Consider the following 20,122-nt stretch of genomic DNA (forward strand, 5'->3'; position numbering starts at 1 on the left):
AGAAAGCAGAGGTAAGGAAGAAATACATTCTTTCCTTTGCATTTTCATTACCATCATTTTAATTGAAAATTGCTTTTCAACATCCCCTGCCAAGTCTTTCCTCTTTTGCCAAGTTATTCAATCTCTTCATTACAATCTCAGCCTCTTGATTCTCAATGGATTAAATCAGAGCCTCCTGTCAGTCAGTAGCTAGTGTTTCACTTGCAAGGTAAAACTTAACCATACCACTCCCTATGAAATAAACAGTCCGTATTTAATTAATAATCCCTTGGTCTCAAAATAGTCATATGATATTTCATTTTTTAAAATTTTTTTCTAAAAATGCATATTTTATTTTGTCACAGCTGTTTGAAGAAATCAGTAGCAGAATGAGTTAGCTAAGAAAAAAGCTTCATCTACTAACTCTTGGTTGGCTGAATACAAATGAGAACTCTTACTCTTGCCTTTTAGTGTTCCCTGGAATTTATGAAAGGTAAAGCCTCTCAGAAGTACCTGTTGCTCTTTGCTACCCACTCTGGCTTGAGAGGGAAAAGAAGAAAGGAGAAAGATTTGCGATTGGTTTTCCGTGTAGCAAGAGAAACTTTGATATGACTGGGATGACAGTACCCTGTTGAGCAAAGAATTGGCTGGACTGGTTTGTCTTGCACAGAGAGGCAACCTGAGTTGTTTTGCTGTGATGTCTGTTTGCTACAGTCTGATTTCGAAGCCATCTTCATAAGCGAATAGCTGGCTGAGCTGGGTGGCCCAGAGAGAGCCGTCCTAATGAGTTTTTACAGTTCTCTGGCTTAGAGGGAATTGATAGCCAATTCAATAGTATAAAATTTTAAACAGCACTTTTAAGAATGGTTGTAAGTTGAAAGAGCTTGTAAATGCTTTATTGATTTGAGAGAGAAAAGGATTTGCCCAACTAGAGTCCACTAAGGACCAGCAGATAGTTAATTGAAATGTGGCTTCATGTGATATAGATGTTCCTGAATATACCAATAACATCAAAACCTGAAGTCCTGAATTTTCCTGAGTATATAAAAAAGATTTTCCTCTCTCAGGTGCTTCCTTGTATGCCCTTTTACTTCTACAGATTCTAAGTGCGTTGGTATGTTATACTGCCTTCCCTGTTGATTATTTCCAATTTACCACGTATGATAGTTTATTTGTGCATAGCTGCTTGCATGCTATCTCCTTCATTAGACTATGATGTCTTGGAGAATAAGGACTGTCATTTGCCTTTCTTTTTATCCTCAGTGCTTAACACAGTGCCTGGTACATGGTAGACATTTAATAAATATTTACTGACTGACCCATCATTTACTGACTGTATAAATTATGACATATTTATCATCCTTGCACTCTTTATTGTATGAGTTCTTGTGATGTTATTATATTTCTTTTGGCTTATTGTTAAGGAATAGGTTATGTAAAGTGTCGTTGCTGTAAGTGGCTAGCACAGGTAAATAAAAGTGCACCAGTAGGGTCTTGAGAGCAAATGTGCCAAGAGTAGGGAGAGTGTATTCCTCCACAACATGGCCATTCTGAGGACTCTGAGAAAATTTGAGTGCAACCATGTGGTGGTGATCCTTCCTTGGGAATTTAGACTTGCTATTCTGAGAGCATGTTAGAGCAAGTAAGCTGGCCCCAAGAGTCACAGTAGGTGTCTACATTCCCTACAATGTAGGTGGCCATCCCCACACACCTGTTACATAAATACAGAGGGTCTAGACTAAGCTAGGAAGTTTCCCAAATATGGTGTTAGGGTTCTGGAGCTATTAATTTTCTTATTTTAGTAATCCCAGGCAGCATTTCATTTCAAACCCTAGACTAGGATCCAGAATCGATTCGGTGAGGGTTTCTCTCTTGCCCTACCATTTGAAGCTAAGACATTAGATGGGGTAGGACACTTATACATGCATTAGAGACAGAAGTGTCTGCAGTGATGAAACCACTAGGCTGGTGACTCATATATAGCACCATCTATTGGATAAATTATATATTACACTTTCTTTCTGATTAATTAATAAAATGACACCCTTTCAATAAGGTTATAAAAGGCAAAATACCAACCATAATAGCTTGCTTGCTATTGCCTAGCTAGAGTCCACTAAGGACCAGCAGACAGTTAATAGATATATGGCTTCATGTGAATGTTCCTGAATGTACCAATAACATCAGAACCTGAAGTCCAGAATTTTTCTGAGTATGTAGAAGAGATTTTCCTCTCTCATGTTCTTCCTTGACAGGTCCCAACCATCATGTGGGCTAATGTCCAAGTACATACATAGTGTACACCAGCATCCTAATAACCATCTGTGTCTATTCCCCTGTGAGTTTCTAAGCTCCACGAGATCAGAATCCTGCCTTATCTAAACTTTGTATTTTTCCCAGCACACGAATACAGTGCTCTGTATGTAGCAATCACTTTCTAATGTCTGTTAAATGTGTACATCTTCAAGTTCTAGTTTTTTCTCATGCTAATTCTCCCAAATGAAACTCCCTCCCTATTCCTGAATATATAATTTCTACCCATCCTTCAAGGAGCAGCTCAAGTCCCCCCTCCTTAGATGACTGTCTTTTCATATTTATTTGTCCTTGGTGAGTCACTCTGCTCCTGGCTGGATGTGTTTTCTTCTGCTAGTCCAATCTCTCTGATGATGTAGTGGACAGAAAAGGGGTGGGAGGATAGACAGAGAAACCCTTCCTTCTTGTAACAGATATTTCCTCTCAAAGGCCTTGCTCCAACTCTGGAGTCCTCCACTTTAGAACCTGGAGTCCACTACTACTGGACTGACTACCACTTGACTGACCACTATATTTTTATATAGGTCCAGAAGTTTGTCTGATTCTTTTAGCCAATCATAAAATATTTCCTGTGTTGGTATCACCTGCTTTTATCAGCCAATCAATCAACAAGTATTTGTTAAGGGCCTACTATGTGCCGGGCACTATGCTAGACACTGAGGATACAAGAACAAAGAATAAAACAATCCCTACTCAAAATTAATTTCTATTCTAATGGGAGATAACAAATACACTCAAGAATATAAGGAGGATAAATATAAAGTTAATAGATACAATATACTCACAAAGGAATTAAATACAAGGTAGTTTGGGAGGGTGGGCAATAGCAGTTACAAGGAACAGGAAAGGATTCATACAAAAGACAATGAATGAGTTCCATCTTAAAGAAAGGAATTTTATGAGGCAAAGGTAAGGAGGGAGTGCATTATATTATAGCTATGGGTGATGTTAAGTGCAAAGGCAGCAAGACGGAGGGATGCAATGTCCTGTGTGAGGAACAAAGAAGGCCACTTTGGCTAGATCATAGAGTGCAAAATGGTGAGTGAAGCTGGAAAGATAGGTTGGGCCCAGATTGTATGGGGTTTTAAAAACTAAATTGAGGAAATGATATTTTATCCCAGAGGCAACAGGAAGCCACTGGTTCATACAAAGGCCAAAGCCCTATAGTCCTTTCTAATTGATTAAAACTTATATCTATATAGTGTAGTAAGGTTGTAGGAAAATTCCAAAACACTTAGTTTACCCTGTTGATTGATTTAATTAAAGGTAACTGGGTCTTCTGTGATTACATCTATGGAGGGGCATGTCTCATCTGTCTCCCCAGTTAGAATGTAAGCTCCTTGTGGGCAGGGACAGGCACTGCATGGGTGCTTTAGTTCTTTCTATTCTTCATAATACCCATCACAGTGTTAGGTACCCAATACACTGAAGTAACCCCACTTAATGACTAAAGAAATCACTCAGCAGATACTTAGAAAGTTATCCTTTTTCTTTAACTTTTCCCTTTCATTAATGTTTTTTACTTCCTGAAACAAAAGATGATTTTCCATATGAGTAATTCAAAATAGTTTGAAACCTGCCTTAAGACTATTGTATTTGTTTGGCACTACTTTTTAAGTTTAAGCTTTTTTTTCTTTTTTTTTTTTGTATGAATAAATCTCCCACTGGACTGAAGACTAGAAATGTAAGAGAATACAAACATCCGTTGATTATGTTGTTAAATGATTTTATCATCTTTCCTAGAACTGAAGACAGCCTTTCATAACTTCATAGAAGTTCAGAATAAATCTTAATATTGATCTACCCACATCACTTTTCTGTTCAAAAATATTAGGTGGTTTCCAGTTGTCCCTTGAGCAAAGTTCAAACTACTTTACCTGACTTTAAGGGCCCTCCATGATTGAACTTTAAACAATATTTTCCCTGAATAAAGATAAAGTTGATTTAAATAAAAGCCATTTTAATAGATATTTAATGTAGAGATATTGAATGAGAGAAAATCCATGCCAAAAGCAAATCCAGTATAAACTTTTCAAAAAGCCATTTTATAGTGAAAAGTTACATAACTAAAAGCAAAATATCTTTAAATAGTTAATTGTGCTGTAATCTACTAATACAATATCTCTGTAGCATTAAAAAAGAATGATGACATATTAGCAAAAAGCATTAAAAAGACTTTTATACCTAAGCTTTACAGAAAAGCAGGGGACAGCACCCAAAGACCAGAGAGAAGCATTTCCCATCAGAACAAAGCCCTTCCTTCCGATTCCCAAGAAGAATCAGTTTACAATCCCCAAAGACAAATGGATTCAGCTAAAGGTAAGAAGTATTATGAGGAAATTGATGTGGAAGGCAAATAGGAAAGATGAGTAGGGTTGTTGTTTTTTTTCTCACTAGCTAATGTGAATTCTTCCACAAAGCTGAGGTGTACACAATTCATTACTTCATACTGTGGCTTCTGGATGACACTCTTATTCTGCAACTCTGAAAAGAGTAATCCCTTGGCATTTACAAAGTGTAGCAGGATTAAGAAAAGACACAATCAATCGGCCTATGCACACAAGCAGCTTTAAATCTGATCTGAAACACAGTCAAGGTCTCTACTCTGGAGGCTTCATTAAACATGAACTTTCAAAATTCTCCCCAGTTCTCCTGAGGAGTCATTTGCCTACTGTGACAAAACTAAAGTACAAGAAAGGTGATGCTGCAGAATTGTTAATGTGTGTTCTTTATAGAAAGAGGAGAAATGGGCTAGTATTGAAGCCTCCTATCACAGCTCCCTTCTTTGATCATAAAGGAAATACAATCAGGCCCAATCCAGGCCTCCTTGAGAAGAGTTAACTTTCTGCTTTTTTTTCTTTGTTAAGACAAATATTTGATTTACATTTAACCTTTGCATATTCCAAGCAGCTTAAGAAAACAATCTTTCCCACACTAAGAAAATATACCTTGTAAGCTTTTAATACCTGGCGAGGAAAGTAGCAGCTCCCTAAGAGCCATTTCCTAACATAGGGTCTTAGATCTAGTTCTGTAAGGGATCTATTAGGCCACTTAGTACAGTCCCTTCATTTTACAAATAAATAAACTAAGGCTCAAAGTCACAAAATGATTTGTCCAATCGCATAGGTTATTAGCAGATCCTAGCTTTGAACCCTGGACCTCTGACTCTACGAATCTCACGGTTTTCCCCCTGCTCCCCAATAATATTTGCCCTACCAATTTCAAAGGGATGACTTGAGGAAAGTAAATTGTAAATCATAAGGCTTGATATCATTATGAGTTATTATTGCTACTTCCATATTATTAGGAGCTAAGTTACTTTCCTTAAATGTAAATTTAGCCACTTATTGCTAATAATCACTAGGGCTTTGTGAAAGGCTAAATAAAAACTCTGCTAAATTCCTCCTCCTCTAAGGACAGAGCCTATCACCTACTGCAAAGCTCCATAGTAGGTCATGAGCCATGGAGATCCTCTTTGTACCAGAAGCCAAATCCCCCTATGATTCATTATCATGGATTACTCCACAATAGCATTTCAGTGTCTAACTAGGGCTACAGCCCTGAAACCAGTGAGTCCACAGAACCCTCAAGAGGGCAGGTTAATTCTTATGGCCAAGGGCCATAAGGGGCTAATTATTCCTTCAGTAAGCACATTTCTTTAGGTGTTTTAAAATTGGCTTTAAAAATAGATCAGAGAGTATTACTAACACAGTATTTTAAAGCTTATAAAAAGTTTTCCTTACAATCACCCTGGAAAGAAGCTATGCAAATATTATTTTTATCTTACAGAGGAAGAAAGGTATAGTTGCTTGCTCAGGATGGCCCAAGACAAATGTTAGTGCCCAAACTACATTTAGATTTTAATCCCTATCCCTCTCACTTCTCAAGTGGTGTAACAGAATGACAAGGATAGAGTGGAGGTAAAACATTACTAAGGTTAAAAAAAACTCAACATCAAAAAACAAGGGAATCATTTTCTTTTTAATGACAGCTTTTATCAGACTTTCAAAGCTATTTAGTATGTCAAAGACTTTTACTAATTTTTCCAAAATTCTTAGGAACATAAGTCACAGGACCACAATCTATAGGATTATAGAAATTCCTCCTCCACATTTAAGATCTTTTAAAAAAGTTTCATTGATATGTTTTGTTTTTATATTACAAACATTTGCAGACTATCCCCACTCCTTAAGAGGTCCTCTGTAACAAAGTAAAACAATTAAAAAATTAACAATACAACAACCTCGTCTGGAAAGTACATACAACATTTCATATTTGGCACAGCATTCTTAACCTCTCCTTTGGAGACCTGATTGTTAAACATTTACCAGCACACTCCTGGTTACGGAACAGTTAAAACCCTACTTCCATAATTAAAAAGAAATTATTTTTGCCTAGTACCTTCCCAGCAACAAAATGTGTTTGTCTTGCAAGAACATGTCTGAGTTGGCATAGTCTCATCACCACAAGGTTGACTTCTTGGTGATGAATTCTCTGGACACAGCAACCCATAAAACAAACAAAAATAAAAATGGCCTCAGTCCTGTGTGGTCTCCTTATGATTCTTCAATGACAGTTGCAGAGAGGCAGAAAAGGGGACAGAAGGGACTACGAAACATCATTTTTACTAATAATAACAACAACAATAATAGTATTTGTATAGTACTTTAAGGTTTGCAAAGAGCTTTGGAAATATCATCTCAACTTTATCTTCAAAACAACCCTGGGAAATAGGTGCTACCATTATCCCAGTTTTACAGATAAGAAAACTGAGGCAGCCAGAGGTTAAATGACTTGCCCAAGGTCACACAGTTAAGTTTCTGAGGCCAAATTGGAACTTAGATCTTCCTGACTTCAATGAGTATCAAATCCATTGGGGCACCTAGCAGCCACATTCATACATTTTAATTAATGGCACTCTAAACATGAGATCCTCTTTCCAATGATCAATTAATGGACATACTACAAGAACTGAATGAGCTCAACCTTGACATTCTTTACCATTTGAGTTGTTCCTCCTCCCCACCCAGTGGATCTGTGGTGAAATCTATGTGAATAAATCTGTTTAAGGGGTAAATCAAAATCTACCCATACTTTATCCTATACATTTTTTAATCTATGTTCTCCCATAAGGTACAATTGTAATCTATATAGTAACTCAGGTATAGCATTTGAAATATTTCTGATTGGATTCTCATAACAGTTCTTTGAGGAAGGCAAACCTGATATTAAGAGCTCCATGAAGAGACACACAAATGTTTGTTCTAGGTTTTCTATATAGGTGAATGCTAAAACAAAACTTTTTTTTGGATGGGGAGGAGAATAATGAAAAAAGAACTAACCAGAGAAAAACTGATATATCACTGCTGGCAAAACCATGTCTATTTCTCCTTTTCTCTCATGTTTATTTAATTACAGCAAAGTCAGTCAATAAACATTTATCAAGCACCGACTATATGCCAGGTACTATACCAAGCTCTGGGCATACAAAAAAAGACAAAAAAAAAAGTCTGCTTTCAAGGAGCTCACAGTCTAATGAAGGAGGCAACATGGAAAGAACTATATACCAAAAAAAAGTCATGTAAGAGATAAATTGAAAATTATCAACAGAAAGACAAAATAGTACAGTGGATCTGGGTTCAAATCTCAGTTCTGCCACTTACTACCTCTATGACCTTGGGCAATTCAACTTAACAAGCATTTACTGAGTGCCTACAATGGACTAGGCCAGGGATGGAGAACCTGCAGCATAAAGGACACATGTGGCCCTCTAAGTCCTCAAGTGCATCCCTTTGACTGAGTCCAAGTTTTATAGAGCAAATTACTTTATTAAAGGATTTGTTCTGTGAAGTTTAGATTCAGTCAAAGGGCCTCACTTGAGGACCTGAGAGGGCCACATGTGGCCTCAAGTCCACAGATTACCCACCTCTGGACCAGGCTCTGGAGATACAAAGGCAAAAATGAAACAGTGCCTGCCCTCCAGAAGCCTTCATTATACTGAGGGAAAACAACACGGACACAGATAGGTATATACACAATAAACACAAAATAATTTGGGGGTGGGAGAGAGAATCAATAGCTGGAGAGTTATTCCTCCTTTGGGAGGTGGCTCCTTAGTTGTTCTTTGAAGGAATCAAGGTGTTCTACAAGAAAAAAGTGAGGAGGATTAGACTCCAGGTATGAGAGATCACCTATGCAAACACCCAGAAGTGGGAGATAGATTGGCACCTACAGGGAACCCCAAGTAAGCTTGTTTGACTGGAATGCAGAGTGTATAAGGAAGTATAATATGAGATTAGTCTAGAAAGATAGGTGGAATAAGGAAGCAGCTGGTGATGAGAGATTGTAGTTCAGATGGTAGAAAAAAGCAAGTCATTTAACTTTTAAGGTTCTCAGTTTCCTCATTTAGAAAATGAAGGGTTTAAATTATATAATTTCTGAGTCTCTTCCAACTCTAAATCTATGGAGCTGATAATATGGAAATGACAAAAGTCTTCCCAATAGGCCTAATTCCCCCAAACAGCTACAACTACATTCTCAGTTTCAGGACATTTAGGTAGAATTTTTCCTCAACCTCTCATCCTGTGGGTGAGTGGCTATGACAGGAAAAAAGTCTGAAAAGGAAATAGAGAAGCCTAAGGAGGCACTTGGATAAATGTTTGTGGATTGATTAACTGGCTGATGAATTACTCAGACCACTGTAACATACAATGAAGAATGCCCATGACTACAGAACATATAATTTCTCATTCAAACTAATCACTATTGAATTAATCTGTACTTGAATGTCTATAGTGCCACTAATACAAGGAAGGAAAAAAATAAAAGCTACAAAAATTAATTTTTGGAGCCAGGAAATTTTAACTTTTAAGATTAATAACCCCTCCAACAAAACCCACAAAATTAGGAGGTGTCAAATTTACTAAATGCCTATCAATTAAGATTCAGTTCAATCCCAAAAATATTTTGACCACCTACTGTATGCAGTCCATTACACTAGGCTCTGTGGGAGACACAAAGATGAATAAAACATAGTTCCTGTCCCTGTGGAAGGTACAGGTAGAGAATATAAGATATGTACACAATTAACTCTAACATATGGTGCTATGGAAAGAGTGCTAGGCTTGGAATAAGGCAAGTCTTATATTCAAATTCCATTTACTAGTTTCCTAAAATGCACAACCAGACAGCAGGCATTGCCTCAGGCAAAAGGGGCAGGAAGGAACTGAGGAAAAACAATTCATATTGCTTTGAGGTTTGCAAAATCCTTTGCATATATCATCTAATTTGGCCCTGATAACAGGAAGGACTATTATGCGGTGTCATCTGTTTTGTAGATGAAGAAGCTGAGATTCAAAGATTAAGTGATCTGCCAGGGTAGACCCAACTAGAAAGTGTCAGACCCAAGGTCTCTAGTGAGGTCTTTGCTGCCTCCCAGCCAACCAATCTCTCCACAACCCAGAGTAATTAGCTGCGTAACTGTTTTAAAAACCTAAGGTCCCAAGAGCTGGCTTTCCTGCACACTGACTCATTCAGTTTACCAAGCAGCTTCTCGGGTTGATAATGGGCCCTGTAGTGCCCTCTCTGGCACTTCCCTAGCTGGCACCATTATCCAAATGGAGAAAACTCCATATAATACAGGTTACTTTAGAATTGGTTTCAGCTTATTAAAACTTTAGAACATTGTTTGAATGCTCTTAGTTTAGCTTTCAGCACAGCTACTACTCATAGTAGGTGCTTAATAAACGCTTGCTGACTTTTAATGAGGCTTTAGCAGATTTTATTTTTACCTACATATCTATGCCAGGCAAATACATTTGCCTCCTCAGATTATATTTTTGAAGAAGAAATAGCAGCCCAAAATAAAGGAGGAGGAAGATTTTCACTATATAATAATCTCTTGAGAAAAAAAATGCCATAGATGGAACATAATAGAAGTAATAATAATATTAGTGCAAAGATGGGTTTATAGTAGCAGTAATTTTAAAAAAAAAAGAGTGAACTGAGGGTTCCAGAATATCTGACAACATCTTCTAGTGTCTACTACTACAAAAAAAATTTTTTTCATCTAGACATCAGAGATGGGACTTGAACCCATAGTCCTCCTGATTCTTAGGCTGTCTCTCTAGTCAACATAACCACGCTCCCTCTATGATCACTAAAGATTATTTTGGAGTGAATTTGCACCTGTGCTTTCAGCAGTATGAGAAATTCCTGGTGTGGAAATATTGTCACCCAATGCATGTCAACAGCTAAAAGACTTTTAGGACACTGAGAGACTGAGTGGCAACCCAGGTCTTCCTGATTCCAAATTCAGCTGTCTACCTAATGCACCACCACTATGATTATAAATCTCACATTAAAGGAGTGAGCTAATTAACCAGCAGGATCTGAAGGCTGTCAACCTGAGAGAGAGAGAGAGAGAGAGAGAGAGAGAGAGAGAGAGAGAGAGAGAGAGAGAGAGAGAGAGAGAGAGATTTCCTGTGATCTCACCATTAAAAAGTTTCCTAATGATTTTCAAAACTTTTTGTACTTTCCCAATCAGCTATCTCAAACAAGAAGTGATTTCTTTCTTCACTTTGTCAATATCTGCTTGCAAACAATCCATCCTCACCCTTTTAGGAACCACAGCCTGGGAACTGTTGATAAGGTTACTGCTAAGGAACAGCATGTTTTATTAGCTCTAAGTGTAATCTGAAATCGCTATTGACATTTGTTCATTAAACAATAATTTTCCTAGTTTCCTGTATCCATCAAGGAGCAGGGGAAGAAAAATACCCCTGAAAGCACAACTCCACTCCGACATCCCAGACTGATAATACAGTTTTTTTTTAAATTAGGAATATTTAAAATTAATTCACATTTATGGATTTACATTTTCCAAAGATGGGTTGCTTATTTGTGCTTGCTGGTAGGGTGAAACTTAATGATAAAATCACAAAGGTTATAATTTTTGCCTTTCCCATCCCATAGCAGTATAATAATATAAAGAGAAGAGAGGTATCTTTTTCTGTCAAGCACTCAAACCTGGAATCCACAATTACATTTGGAGATGAATTAGCTTAGACAGAGGGACAGCTAGGGTGGTGCAATGGATAGAGGGCTGGACCTGGAGTCAGGAAGGCTCATCTTGCTAAGTTCAAATCCAGCCTCAGACACAATAGCTGGGCAAGTCATTTGACCCTGTTTGCCTCAGTTTCCTCATCTGTAAAATGAGCTGGAGAAGGAAATGATAAACCACTCCAGTATCTTTGCCAAGAAAACCCCAAATGCGGTCAAGTAGAGTCAGATACAACTGAAACAAGTGAACAACGACAACAACAGAGGTCCACACAAACATCCAACATAGTTCTGACTCTGTATCATGAAAGGATAGCTCATCTCTTTAGAAAATCTCCTCCCATCATCCCTCTTTTGGATAGGTGATGATACCCTGCTATGAAAGAATCATAAATCTCAAGCCAAAAGACACCTTGAAGGCCACCTGGTCGTAGGATCATAGCTCTGAAGCTGGAGGACCTATTGGTCAACCCCCCAATATTACAGATGAAGAATCTCAGGCCCAAGGATATTAAGCTACTTGCCTAAAGTCAGTAAGCATCAAACAAGAATTTGAATCCAAGGATGCAGGTACTATTATTATTCCCATTTTACAGTTGAAGAAACTGAGGCAGACAGAGATTAAATGATTTCCATAGTCACACATGTAGTACATGTCTGAGGCCAGATTTTAATTCAGGTATCCCTGACCTCTGGCACAGTGTTAAACTTATCAACCCCTATAGGAATATGGGGTGTTGCATGCAGGACAACTAGAATCTTTGGTGTCAGGGCTTAATAAGTCCTTTTCAGGGCTGCTCATTCGCCTTTGGTGTCCATTCAAGTCTCACCTGTGGCTCCAAGAAGCTGTAGCATGTATAGCAGCCGCACCATGGTAATTCCTCTAAGCAGACAGGGTAAACCAGGTTGAGGGTAAGCAAGAGAATTCAAATCTGTCAGTAAGTTAGGGGGATGTCTACACCGAGCAGGTGAAGACTTCCCCTAGTGGAATGGGTGGATGAGAACAATTTGTTCCAATGGCCAAGGAAGCAGCTCAAGCAGGTACTATGAAGTGCTTAGAGCTTGGTCAGACATTGTAGACACCAAGGCCATTCACTACACCCCAGGCCATCACCAGTCATCCTGACCATTGTCCTGCTACTGGAGTTGGGTGACTCTGGAAGAAAGAGCAAAGCTAATGGCATTGTGCAACTCTGCCTCACTTAAATCCAATTCACACACCAGTCAAAACGTCACCCTTTATGTCACTGGTACTCTTTAAAAACAGGACAAACAACAACAACAACGCCATGGAGGACAAAGTCAGAGAGAGAATGAGGAAGGGTCTCCTGTCCTCTTCTCTCCTCCTCTTGAGCTTTGTGTTTTGAAATCTGCGACTTCTTCAGCAACTTGAATTTGTCATCAGAAATTGATTTGAAGATCCCTTTTGGGTTGCTTGCCAGAAGAACCGTTGTGGCCTTATACTTGACAATCATAGAACTATAGGTTTAATGTAGCTATAGTCATCCTGATCTATATCTGGCCACTGGACCCAGATGGCTCCAAAGGAAGTGAGGCTGGTGACTTTGCATAGCTCTTCCTCATTTAAATCCAATTCAGTTGCATGTCATGGCATCACCTCCCTGATGTCATGGTCCTCATTGAGAGCGAAGGACAAACAACAAAACAGTACTTCAGATGTTATGTAATCTAGTTTCCTCATTTTACAAGTAAGGAAACTGAGGCCCAGAAATGTGAAGTGACTTTTCAAAGGTCATACAAGCAGTTAAGTAGCAGAGCCAGAACTAAAATCCAGATATTCTGACAATAAATCAAGCACTTATTTTCCAGTTTATAAACTGATGACTCTGTGTGTTTGCTATTGTTGAGTTGAACCTTGACATCATAATCCTTTCTTTTCAGATGATCCTACACATGAATCTACGCTATGACTGCTACAAAGGCTGGACAAAATAGATCAATTATACTCTGTTTTATTCTTTCCACAAGGGCAGACATAGCCAAGCATAGAATTTAAAAAAAAAGTCACTTTCCACACCTATAACAGGGGCAAGAGGATAAAACTGAAACTATTTGGTACTGAGGTCATGTGTTATGCCAAGCTACAGGGTCACTGAGCTGTGTAAATCTCTGATATACAGGCTTATTAACAGCTCAATCATTATCACTACAATGCAGCAGAATCCTATTGTTATAAAACAACTCATTATTACATGGAGGCAGATTTTTCATAGGTCAAAACATTTCCTGAAATATCACTATATAAAGTAAAATTCAATTAAAAAACCAAGCATTTATTCAGAGCCCCTTAGATGTGCTAGGTACTGTGCTAGACTTTCAGGATGTAGGTACACAGAATAAAATAGTCCCTGTCCTCAAGAAGCTTGCATTCTATCCAGGTTATTTAAGCACTAAAAGCTTAATGTAAGATAGTTATCTTACTTTCAATAATACCTTGTAAAATAGTTTCTCTGTCACTGAATATAATTAAAGTTTAGGATGGGGAAAATATAACTCATTTTAATCTTTTCATCCTTACAACCTTAAGAGTACTCATAGAGATTGATTCTTTATCTTCACATAATTATGAACATATTGTCTCTTCAGCAATGTAAACGTGAAATAACCTGAGCCAGTGACAGTAGGGCTTCTTTAATCTAGGGCTCTCAGACATTGCTCCTCCCACTCCCACCACATGGATAGATTGGGGGAGGAGAACTTGGATGGAAAAAATATATATACCTTTATTTTCACTAACCTCAAATTAAAATTTAGTATTTCCTTCAATTTATTTTTCAAAAAAGAAAATTTATTCTGAGAAGATGTTCCTATGTCTCATCAGACTGCCAATAGAATTCATGATACAAAAAAGGTTAAGAACCCCTGATGTCAGGTTTAAGGTTTAGAACTTCCTCTTCTAGTCCCAAAGCCATTCCTTAGAGGCTTTCAGAGTGTGACAAAATAAGGCATATGCTGAGTTTGGCTTTCCATTAGATTTAAAAGCCTCTCTGGGAAAGAAAGGCAGATGCATGGGGCTAATTTAAGTGTTTTGATTTTTCATGTTATATCTGGCTCTTGAGGCTTTGCTTGGGAGAATTCTAATTCTCAAAATAAACATATATGCTAGACTAGTTATTTCTATTGTGTGCAGAGAAAAATATCCTAATTTCACCAAAACAGATTAGTATTTTTAACTCCTGAGATATCTATATTATCTATAAAGAGAAGACAGGAAATATCCCATTTTTAGTTAAAATAGAAATACACTTGAGTAAATTATCTTAGTTTCCTCTACACCTCTTGATTTTCAAATGTTTTTAGACTTGAAGCCCGTATACTCTATCTCATCCTTCCCCTCTCTACCAAAAAAAGAAAGGTCACAGTTAATTTTGCAGGTACCCACACCATTCCTTTTCATCAGCATAGCAGATGCTAAAGCTTGGGAAGGGTGCCAGGGAAGAATTTGGGGAAAGACCAGGAGGTGAAGGAGCTCTCTTCATGTGGTCTGCAGTTAGTCACTGCCACCACCAAACAGCTATCCAGCACTCCAAAACTCTAGCTTACGTGGATCTTCATCCCGTATCCCCTTGCTCCATTTTCAGAAACAGGATTCTAACTTTCCTCAGCCTAGGTGAGATAACCGTGTCCTGTTCAGCTACCATCTGTTTGTGCATCTCCTGAATTTTTTATGGTCTCGTTTATACTTTCCCTGAATTCCCTTCTTATGCAGGCACACAATGTACTCACTAAAGTATGAGGTTGTTAAAGTGCTAGGGTTTTGTTTTTGTTGTTCTAGTAAATAAAATGTTCGGTACGAAGGTCCATGTCATTGCCTCTCAGAACACGAGCCGCTAGAGGAGAGTAAAGAGTTTAACTTGCTGTTTCAGGTGACCAGTCTACTGAATAAAAATGTTGAATGCACATGTCTTATTGTCATCATTATCTTTCAGAATCTGAGCTGTTTGAGGGCAGTCTCTTTAACTTCATTTGCAGAGCCTAATCACAGCACCAGAAAAGTATAGGTGCTTGTTCAGTCAGAGTCTGACTGTCTACGTGACCCCATTTGGGGTTTTCTTGGCAAATATACTAGAGTGGTTTGCCATTGCCTTCTCCAGCCCATTTTACAGATGTGGAAACTGAGGCAAACAGGGTTAAATGCCTTGTCTAAGGTCACACAATTAGTAAGTGTCTGAGGCCAAATTTGAACTCAGGAGGAGGAGTCTTCCTCTGGCCTGGCACTCTATCTATAGCCACTGTGCCACGCAGCTGTCTAAGAAATGCTACAGTTGGTAGTAAGGATTATAGTCACGTACATTTTTCTACAATGAATTCTTAGACCAAGAAGTTTTGGAAGAATCAATGTACTGTACAGGAAAGAGCAATGTATCTAGACTCATAGGACCTGTATCCAAAGCCTAGCTCTGCTATCCAAAGGCAGATCAAATCCCAGGGTTTCCTTATTTGTAAAATAAAAGAATTAGAATATACAAGATCTAAATCTAAGACTCTGTACTAATGGAAAAGGGTTACTGAAGTGACATTGAGTAGATCTACCCAAGTAGCTAGCAACTGTCCCTGATTAGGAATTTCATTTCATAAATACAAACCATGTAATTTTGTCTCTTAGTTCTTTGCTCTAAAGTCGGTTAACAATGCTTTCTTTGTTGGTTTTTTTTTCTCTCACAAAAGTAATATGACTTCAAAGATATTATTGCTTACTTGTTCTCATCTGAGTTTTAGTTTGTTCTGTCATTGAGAGAAGACACATAAAAATGTTGCACTGGACAAATAAAGGCTATAAAATTTATTTGTAAATTATTCATTGTAATAGTTCAAGTCCCTAAACCATCTTAAAATACAAATTGTAAACAATTCCTCTGTATTTAGTTCTATGTTGGAAAAATGTAATTCTCAGATAATCATGATGATGATTCACTTCACAGCAGAAAACTTTAAAGTAAAAGATATTTATTTCCAAGAAATATTACCAGCCCTTTCCAAAATCCCATGCTCCACCAGAATTCTAATACTGTACACACAGCAAAATCTGATCTCCCCCCAGCCATATTCTTTACATCTACATAGCATCACTTATGATGCACTGAGTCTAGGATTATATTTCTTTAAAAATTTTCACTTTTAATAATTTGTATTTTTTTAAAGTGCATTCTACAACAAAACTTAATACAGCAGGTTTAAATAACAATGTAAGAATGCTTAAGAAAAATGATTTTAAGTCACTAACCTAAGGATTTTTTAAACAGCTTGACCAAACAGGAGAGAAAAAAGATTCCTATCCCCAAACTGAAGTCTGACCTCTCTGAGTGTACTGCATACTGCCAAATAAGAAAGGAGACCATACAACCTCTAAGATCCCTGCCAGTTCTAACATTCAGGATTTTAACAATATTTGATTGCCTTTAATAAATTTGGTAAAAAATATCTGTCCACAAATGTTTACTGAATAAGGAGAACTTAGGGGGCAGCTAGATGGTGCAGTGGATAGAGCACCAGCCCTGGAGTCAGGAGGACCTGAGTTCAAATCTGGCCTCAGACTCTCGACACTTAACTAGCTTTGTGACCCTGGGCAAGTCACTTAACCCCACTGCCTAGCCAAAAAAAAAAAAGCTTGCTGAGGAATATTTCTTCAGAAGTAATGAAACCATTGAGCTAATAGAACTTATTGGTAAGGAAATGTATGGGATAATAGATTTAAGCCTGGAAGGCCAAACAGTTGAACCTCAGTTTTACAAATGAGAAAAATGGGCTCATAGATGTTAAATGATTTGCCCAAAGTCACGTAGCTTGAAAGTGGCTGAGGCAGAATTCAACTCAGGTCTTCCCTGACAAGAAATTCAGCACTCTATCCTTTACATCATGTTGAATGAAAAGTACAATATAACTTTTCCCCTAAGGCAGTGTCTGAGAACTTTTTTTTAATGTTTTGATAACTATTTCATTGTCGTTTTCTTTATAATCTTATACATTTTATTTTATGCATTTAAAAACATTCTGAGTAGGGGTCCACAAATAGCCCTTTCCAGACTACCAAAAAGGGCCACAACACATGAACTGGTTTTAAGAACACTGGCCTCAGGGGGACATTAATAACTGTTGTTGTTGTTCAATCGTTTTCAGTCTGACTCTTCATGACCCCATTTGGGGTTTTCTTGGCAAAGATACTGGAGTGGTTTGCCATTTCCTTCTTCAGTTCATTTTACAGATGAGGAAACTGAGGCAAACAGGGTTAAATGCCTTGCCAAGTATCACACATCTGAACTCAGGAAAAGGAGTCTTCCAGACTCCAGGCCCAGAACTCCCTCCACTGTGCCACCTAGTTGCCTTAGTAACAATGGGAGTGGGCTCAAGGGACTTCCTAAACTCAATTATTTTGAAATGTTATTCCAATAACAATACTGACCCACTTAGAACTTTTTCATCATAACCCCGAAAAGTAGTGCACGTGCTACTGATCTCATTTTACAAACGATAACCCTAACACACAGTTTAAGGAATTTGGGGGTGAGAAGGGTCCGGTTTGTAGACCCTCAGCCTGAAGCAGATTAGCAATATGTCAGTAATGTGGTCTCAGAGAGTTGCCAGTAGCAATGAAGAAAGATTAAATGATTTACCCAAGATCACATGGCTAGTTGGAGTCAAAAAGGATTTCAACCTGTATTTTCTTGACTCCAAGTCTAAAGCCATGACTATTGTGCAACCCTGCCTCAGGGAAGGGCTGTCATAACTTAAGTACTAATTTGCACTTTATTTGAAGTCCATTTAATTATCCTCCTTTTCTAATGTACATTGACAAATATCTATTCTGGACTGCCAGTGATTTTTTTCATACGCATTATCTGTTATTTTAATAAAGGATATGCCTCCAGATTTGTTCAACATTATATTACTTCTACAAGGAAAGCAAAGGAAATGAAAAGAGATTACAGCAGTATATAGACAGAGTCCCTGTTCCGCACTAAGTTGGAATAGCCAGGTAACGGTTGCTACCTTAGTTGCCCAGCAGCGAAGGGCAGAGCAGAGATAGGAAGGTTTCCCTAAACCTCTCCCAGGACCACAGTACCTACTCAAAAATCCTAGCTTCAGGTGAGGCTTGAACTCACAACCTCGGCATAGCCCCGCCCGCATTGTCTTTCAAGTACCGCGCGCTAACCGATTGCGCCACTGGAGCTTTGGCAAAACTTCCGGAATTCTCTAAATCTCGGTTTAGCCAGTTCAACAATAGCGCTAATAATTTGTTTGTTCTTTAACCTTATGACTAGAAAAAAAAGTACTTTGTGAATTTTAAAATGCTATGTAAATGCCACCTCTTATTTCAACACGATATAGGGAGGGGAAAACCTTTAATGAGAGGTAACCGTAATTTCAGGAAGGAGTTTGGATTCAAAACCATTTCTGCCATCGTTGTCCAAATCTTTGATGTAAAGGTGACGTGTTTTTTGTTGTTGTTGTTGTTCTCCCTCCCCCCACAAGGGTTTAATTTCTCAAAAATACTGCTTCGGTTCTCCACTCTGTACCCGGGTAAAAGGAGCAGAGGGTCCTGCGGCTACATGGTAGGGGTTTGATGCCGCTCTACCCGAAGCTGGGGTCCTCACCACCCCACCCCCAATCCCACAGGCACTGTCCCTTTGCATCAGCCGGGGTAACCACCAGGGTTACTAGTGGGGCTACCAGCTGCGGCAGCCTGGTACCAGCCCCTTCGGCCCGCCTGCCGGGTGCGGCATTGTTGCGGGAGATGTCCCGGACAAGCTCCGCCAGCTCGGGTGCCCGCTCTTTACCCTCTCCATCTCTAACCCCCAGCCGCCGCGGTCCCCTCCTCTCCGACGGAGTCAGGCACTCAGAACCCCAGAACGCGTCTGTCTGGGTCTTGGCTCCCGGTTCTCCGAGCGCAGCGGAGCGTGCGGAGCCCAGGGACAGAAGGACGCACCTGGGACCCCTACGCTGGGGCCCGGACCACTCCGAGACCTAGGCCCCAGGAACACCGTGGGGAGGGAGAGGCGTGAATTACGGAGAGAGGGACGGGGATGGGGGAGACCCAAAAAAAAAAGGCATGGGATTTGATTTCTCCTCAGAAGCAAGTTTTAAACTGCCAGAACAGAAAAATGGGAAAGTTTTCTTTACCATACCTTCACTTCTCCAATCTCCTCCAGTCCTGTCTCAGAGGGCATTTCTGCCCTGGGGGCACCTGTTCCTTGTACCCTCTATCCAACCCAAATACTTACCAGCTGTGCGCAGTGTGTTCCGGAGCTCCCACGGCTAGCTCTGGCTCTCCTGCCGTCAGTGGCCCTCGCGCCGCTCACTGAGCTCTCCAGCTCGTCCCCTTCGGCACAATCTGGAGGGATGCAGCTAGCAATCAGAGAAGAGGCTGGCGGGAGGGCGGTGGTGGCAAGAGAAGCAGGAGAGGCGGAGAGCTAGAGGGAGGGAAGATGGAGAAGGGGAGGAGGAAGAGAAGGAGGGAGGGAAGGAGCTGGACCACTCCCCCTCCCTCTTCTGCCCAGGCTTCCTTGGAGAACCAACCACTACCCTGGCCACACCAGGTGGAGGTCCAGATGGGAAGGAGAAGCTTGATCTAACTTTCAGGGAACAAGATTACAGCTTAAAACCTTAGAAACCATCTTTAATTACAGGTGGTCCTCGAAAGACCTGTCCCCGTTGTTTTTCTGAGTATTTCTATCTACGTGACTTGATTGCTTGAAGGTGTCCTTCCCCTTGACGCTGGCTTATGGGAGCTGAGAGAGACAGAGACAGATAA

At 39.3% G+C, this 20,122-nt stretch overlaps 1 protein-coding gene and 1 non-coding gene across 6 annotated transcripts in view; both read right to left on the minus strand.

Annotated features, from left to right (window-relative positions):
- The window catches only part of PKIB (cAMP-dependent protein kinase inhibitor beta), a 134,071-nt gene extending 114,279 nt beyond the window's left edge, over positions 1 to 19,792 (minus strand). For 2 of the 5 annotated variants that reach the window (XM_020986967.2, XM_078155172.1), the window contains exon 1: positions 19,593 to 19,771. The gene's annotated coding sequence lies outside the window, so the exon portion shown is untranslated. Of the gene's footprint in view, positions 1 to 19,592 lie in introns of all 5 variants that reach the window. The other 3 variants (XM_078155169.1, XM_078155171.1, XR_013486956.1) reach the window with 2 other exon arrangements.
- TRNAS-UGA (transfer RNA serine (anticodon UGA)) lies at positions 18,449 to 18,541 on the minus strand. Its single transcript is given in 2 exon segments — positions 18,449 to 18,484; positions 18,504 to 18,541. It is a non-coding gene; the product is annotated as a tRNA-Ser (tRNA).
- Positions 19,793 to 20,122: the final 330 nt, after the last annotated feature.

The sequence above is a fragment of the Phascolarctos cinereus genome, unplaced genomic scaffold (assembly GCF_003287225.1).
Source record: "Phascolarctos cinereus isolate Bilbo 61053 unplaced genomic scaffold, phaCin_HiC Scaffold_5;HRSCAF=322, whole genome shotgun sequence".
Classification (NCBI taxonomy): domain Eukaryota; kingdom Metazoa; phylum Chordata; class Mammalia; order Diprotodontia; family Phascolarctidae; genus Phascolarctos; species Phascolarctos cinereus.